We start from the raw sequence: 5,982 nt of genomic DNA on the forward strand, positions 1-5,982 counted from the left end.
TTTGGAGTTCTTGCATGATTCTGAAAGTAGCATAAACTACTAGTGAAATCAAATATATATCAAATTTCGTACAGTACATATGCAATTTTTTCTGGACCGGTACAGATTTGAGAAATTGTCTTATTTATGAGGGACAGAATGTTTGACATATCAGAAATTTTGGGTGGTTATTGCAAAAGTTACCTTCCATATGTAAATACTAGTAGGGGGTTTTGAAGAAATGTACACTTACAACCCTCCCACTCAATCTGTACCAATCATCTTCGATCCGATGGCCATGGTTCGTTTTTCTATTCTTTCACCGTACACCCTTTTTCTATTGTAGTCGCTCCCGGCTGTTGTTGGTTAGGACATATAGACTGAAGGGCAATTGAACATGGATACTAACATTTTGTTTTGGATGCAGGGTCAACAACATCTCCAGCAAAAGCAGTTTCTGCAGTTTGGGTAGGATCTTTAGGCACAGCCGCAGATGATGTAGTTCCCTTGGTTTTGGAAGGCGAAGTGAAGAGCTTGCGACGAGAGTTCCTAGGGCACAGTGATTTGCTGCATTTAAACATAAAATTATATTAGGTGTTTACCAAAGTGACAAAGCGAGAAAGGTATAGCAGTGCACAAGGCTGATTGAAATACCTAGGTATTTAGTCACAGGAGCTTGTCCCTTGCCTTTCATTGCGGATATAGGAGTGTTCATCTATTAATCATGTAATAGTCAGACAATGCAAAGGAGAGAACGCAGGGAGAAATAGTAACAATCATACTCCGTACAACGCAAAGCTGTGTACAGGACAACAAGAATGCCTCTCATCAGGACGCATTAGGCAAAGGTAACTAAATGGAATACACAGATGCCAAAAGCCATGAGTACAACAATGTTAGATTAGGCGGTGGCTGCAGCTGGTCATTAGTAATCATTATATATGAGTACCTTAAATCGATTGAAAGAGAAGGAAATGTAAGGTTATTTACATTGATGTATATAGTTCAAATGGACGATCCACAAGGAAAGACAAAAAAATTGTGAAGCATATCATAAGTGGCACAAAAGCATTGTAAACTTTGCTCGAGGAATTTGTATATCTGAAGGAATCCATCACCTGAGTATAACATAAATGAAGTTGGTGTTCAGTTTAAATTTCTACCAAGCAAATGTAAGGTGTTGATAAAGCTGAAACGAAATTAGGGGCAGCAATGATTAATTAACCGATTAACTAACCCATCCGGTAGTTTTCAGTTTCACCAACTTGTCCATCTATCCATAAGACTACATGGAACTGAACCGAAGGTAAGGATCTGAACCAAGAATAGCAGCGTAGACAAAAGCAAGATTAAACATCATTCTTCAGTCCTCAAGGGTACATGCATTCTCCTTCCTGACTTCGGCTTCCTGCTCTGGTGTGTAGTGTTCTCTAAAATCAGCTACTGCTTACACTCCCCCCCTAAGTGAATAGTAACAATTTTAAGAGGATAAACCACACAGAGAATTGGTTCCTAATTAGAGCAGCTAAAGAAGCAAGTAGTTAACATTAGTACATAGAGTCTTGGAAGTGGGCTATAATATCATGGAAAAATGACAGGAGCACATCATTGCTTGTGATTAGCATAGTTCTCTCAAAATTTTCATGGCTGGTTTGCTACTACTTCCAATTTTGTCTGTACTGTATTAAATAAGGCCCATCAAAGCATACCACAAATGGTTTTCTGTGCAAAATAAATAGACCAAAAAAATGAATGAAACAAAATAAATACACAGCCCCTTACGCATATACGCAGATGAAAGCTTCCAACAATGAAATAATTCCTAGTTTAACCGAAAGGCATTAGCATAGGTGAGAACAAATATTTTCAGTGAGCTCTAACAAGAACAAATGGCAGGACCAAGAACAACCTCCAACCGAGGAGATGACGAGCCAGTAGAGCAATAGACGAAGACCAAACAGCAGATGAGAGGACAAAAGCAACCTGCGGCAGACAGAACAAATGCCTTAGGAGGGTGAAACACGAACGAAAAGAGTGTATAATCAGCAAACTACATAGACAATAGGCTAATTATTCTTGCAATTAGTATAAATATAATTAGCAACTACTATATATCCATTACTTGAATGGAATCATGAGCCACTTTCATGCATCGTAAATACGACGGCTGCCCCTCTCAACTCTTCTGTGCGTCATCTCATGACTAATTCCACTAATCAGTGACTGGGTTCAGTTGCTGTCTAAATCAAGACAATTGCATGAAAGCACAACACAGTACATCCTAATATAAGATATTTTAACTAATAGAAGCAAGCATCTGTCAATTTATGATTATCTAGGAAAGAACAACACGCCTGAAACACGGTAGGCACATCAACTAAATTGAGGCACACATATCTGTCGGCACGGCGGCACGGTCACATTTAAAGAATTAATAATTATGAAAAGCCTGTAGTGCATGTCACAACTATAAATACTCTGTTCTCACCTAAAACTATCAGAACAGAGACAAATAAGAACAAAGCTGCCAATATAAATGCAGGTCAATGCAGAACACAACAGGTGAATATTTCCAAAGACAAGCAAACATATCCGTCTAGCCCGACGCAGCATATTCAACATATCATACAACCACTTATGCAAACAGTTACAGCAGGCTTTCATAAAGTGGACTGGAAATCAGGGAAATAGACATGGAATATTTCTCTGCAGGTACACGGTTTTGAAATATTTTTCTTCTTGAAGCTAACCAAGCCCACTGTCTTTTTTTAGCTGAAGATAAATCCGTCAGTTTGAGGTAGAAAAGCAATGACCAAACCTAAAGATCCAAGCAAAGGACCATCTAATTTTTATAACTAATCAATTCACCCAAACTAAATTACTTTCTTATCTGTTTTAATGGAACACAGTAAACATTTTCCGTTGCACTCTTGCTCCAAGCTTACAAACCCTACATATTTTAGGTGCTACATCCCTCTGATATTGTTGCATAGGTACTTAAACAGCAGCCTAGTAAGCATACTGCTTGGCTATATTCAGGCTAAACTCTAAAGCATTAATCTAAGCCTCCACTTTGTGTGCACCTTCTCTTTATATTTATGCTCATTTAATGGCGGCGCAACATCCCATTTTGAATGCTAGCTAAGAATACCCAACTAATCAGACTTCTTTCCTATGAGATTGTAATAAAGAATAATGATGGTAGGTGATCTGATATTATATTCGACTAATAATAAAATAAGCAAGGAGAGCAGGGTATGGAAAGACAGATAGCCTAGAAAAAAGCATGCAGAGGAAAATGCCAAAGAGATACTATCATAAGCAAGGGCATTTGATGAATTCATTAATTAGTTAAGCCAGTACGAATATACATGACTGAAAATAATATGTATTTTGTAGTTTGGACAAATCGAGTAACCAAGACAACAATAACTGGGCGTACAGTATAAATTAAATGAGCCAATTTGAGGAATTGTTATCCTCCAAACAATATGCAGATAATTCTATTTGCTATGATGATAATTCTGTACCTGCACATTACTCGGCATACCAAGTTCTTCATTCGGGTTCTTCTCCGCACGACACATGAATATATGAGCAAATAATTTTCTTGGTCCTATTTCTTCTTTCTCATATCTGCAAATATCATGTTTAGGAAACCCACATATTAGTAATTTCAGAGATGTACATTAGAGAAAGTGTTCAGCTAACAATCCAATTAGATATACATGTGCATGTATGTTTATACACCTAGCCAAAAATTTGAGAAGATCAAATTAAGAATATGAATGCCCAATGAAATTTAAATTTGGATTGAAATTTCCCTTCCATTGCATTTGAAATCTGCTCTCTTTACCTCTCCCTATCCCACTCCCACTACGACACTACCACACATTCATCACACAACACATAGAGAGAGATACAGGAGCACCTGGTTGGGAAGGAAGGCGTTGAGCGCGTCCGTTCCTCACCGTGGGGAGCACCTGTGGTTGGGAAGCAAGCCATGAACAACAAGTTGGAAAGGAACTGTAAGAGGAAGGAATCCAGGGGAAAATCAGCCCCAAATCAAATTAACCAATGAAGAAATCTGCCGTTGTTTTGACCACGAATTAGACCAGACCCCTGTTCAAGAATTCATCCGATTAACCAGTTAACTTGCCGATTAATCCTTACTCATAGGGTCACCGAGTAGCCGATAAACTGATAAATCGTCCGATTAATTGATTAAATGGCCGATTAACTTGCCAATAAGCCTATTAATCCCCTACTCGCTAGCCAACCAAGCAGTTACCAGTTAACAATTTCCTCAACAATGGACCAGACAAAAAGAGAAATCAACAGAGAACAAATCACACGGGTGCCCGCTTCTATACCTTGCTGCCGCCCGCTTGTTTGGCGAGGACCACCTCGGCCAGTTCATGCAGTCCCGCCGCCACCGCCGCCGACGCCCCGGATGCCGGTCCCCGTCGCCTTTCCCTCCTTGGCAGCTGGGCGAGCGACCTCACCGGCGCAGGCCGACACCGGCCGGCGACCTTGTCCCGTCCGCTGCCGAGCCTCCCTCTCCTATTTCCTCTCTCTTACTCCCTCCTCTCGTCATCCGCCACTCCTCTTTGCTCTCTCTTTCTCCCTCCTCTCTCTCCTGCACGGACCGGTCCATGGCGCTAGCGCTGGATCGAATCAAGCGCCCCCGCCGTCGCCCTTTGCCTGCAGGTCGGATCTGGCGGGATCCCTACTCCTCCACCCCAGCGAGAAGGCCAGCGGCGGCTGACGAGGGACGACGGCCAGGGTGGAGAGGCGACGGAGTGGGAAGGAGGAGAGGAGGCAGCGGATTGGGAAATGAAAGGAGATACTCTCTATAGGCTTCCATCTACGGACGCACAACCCCAGGGCCCGCCCGTCAGCGACAGAGGCTAGGCAGGGAACGAAGTGAAATTGGACGCGATTTGCAGTTGCTGGCCGCGTGGATGGCATGAGAGGGGCTGCTATCCTAGCGTCCTTTATAAGTTTAAATGCTAGATGCTAGTGAAGGGACTATCATCTATATATTATATTATTAAAAGAGATAAAACCACCATCAGTGAGTGAACTCTCGTGAGATGAGCACATTGGCCACACTTCTCTCAAAATGTGATGTATAAGTCACTTTGGTCATTTTATGAGCGAATGAGTCAATCCACTGTTTTCGAGCGTTATCTGCGCTGACATAGCATGCTGAGTTAGCATGGGGCCGACTCGACGCCCTTCGCTATAGTGTTTTTTTAGGGAAGGCTATCATGGCTAGCTTTATTGATTAAACATAGGCATTGCATCGTCCACAAGCGAAGAGATCAGACAATCCGGGGGCTCGTCTGTCCAATTTAAAGAGGTCTTATTACAATAAGAAAAGTTAGCTAGCACCTGCGCCGCTTGATTGGAAGAACGAAAACAATGCTTGAAGACAACCTTCCCTATTAAAGAAGAAACATCCACACATTCCGCGAAAATTGCTGTTGCAGCATCCCACCATCTAGATTGGCCATCACAAAAGTTTATGACGTTTAAGGAATCTTATTCCGCCTCCACACGAGGAAACCCTAGGGAGTTTGCAAACACTAGACCATCACGCATTGCCGTTGCTTCAGCCATCATTGCATCTGCAACATGAGGTATATATTTACATCATGCTGCTAAAAAGTTCCCTTTATCATCTCTAATTATAGCTGCTGAAGCTCCTGCACTTTCATCTGCAAAATAGGCCGCCTCAACATTTACCTTTATGAACATGAGGTCTGGTTTCGTCCACTTCATCTCTCTATTATCATTTTGTTTGCGATTAGCTTCATGATAATTACTAGCAATTGCCAGGACGGACATATGCCACCGCGTGGGATGTGGTGGTCTACCATCATGAGTGAGTTCATGTCTTATCCACCATAAGTACCAGCTGCCCACCATAAGAGCTTGTTTGACTGTAATATTCGGTTTAAGTGACAAGGGTAAATCTGGTGTAAGGAGTAGATGTTC

General features: G+C 41.8%; 1 long non-coding RNA gene across 1 annotated transcript; it reads right to left on the minus strand.

Annotated features, from left to right (window-relative positions):
- Nucleotides 1-3,011: 3,011 nt before the first annotated feature.
- Nucleotides 3,012-4,423, minus strand: LOC125549542. Its single transcript, XR_007301374.1, has 3 exons — nt 4,353-4,423; nt 3,911-3,962; nt 3,012-3,615 (listed from the first exon to the last, which is right to left on the minus strand). It is a non-coding gene; the product is annotated as an uncharacterized LOC125549542 (long non-coding RNA).
- Between the last annotated feature and the right edge of the window lie 1,559 nt (nt 4,424-5,982).

Source organism: Triticum urartu, chromosome 3 (assembly GCF_003073215.2).
Source record: "Triticum urartu cultivar G1812 chromosome 3, Tu2.1, whole genome shotgun sequence".
NCBI lineage: Eukaryota > Viridiplantae > Streptophyta > Magnoliopsida > Poales > Poaceae > Triticum > Triticum urartu.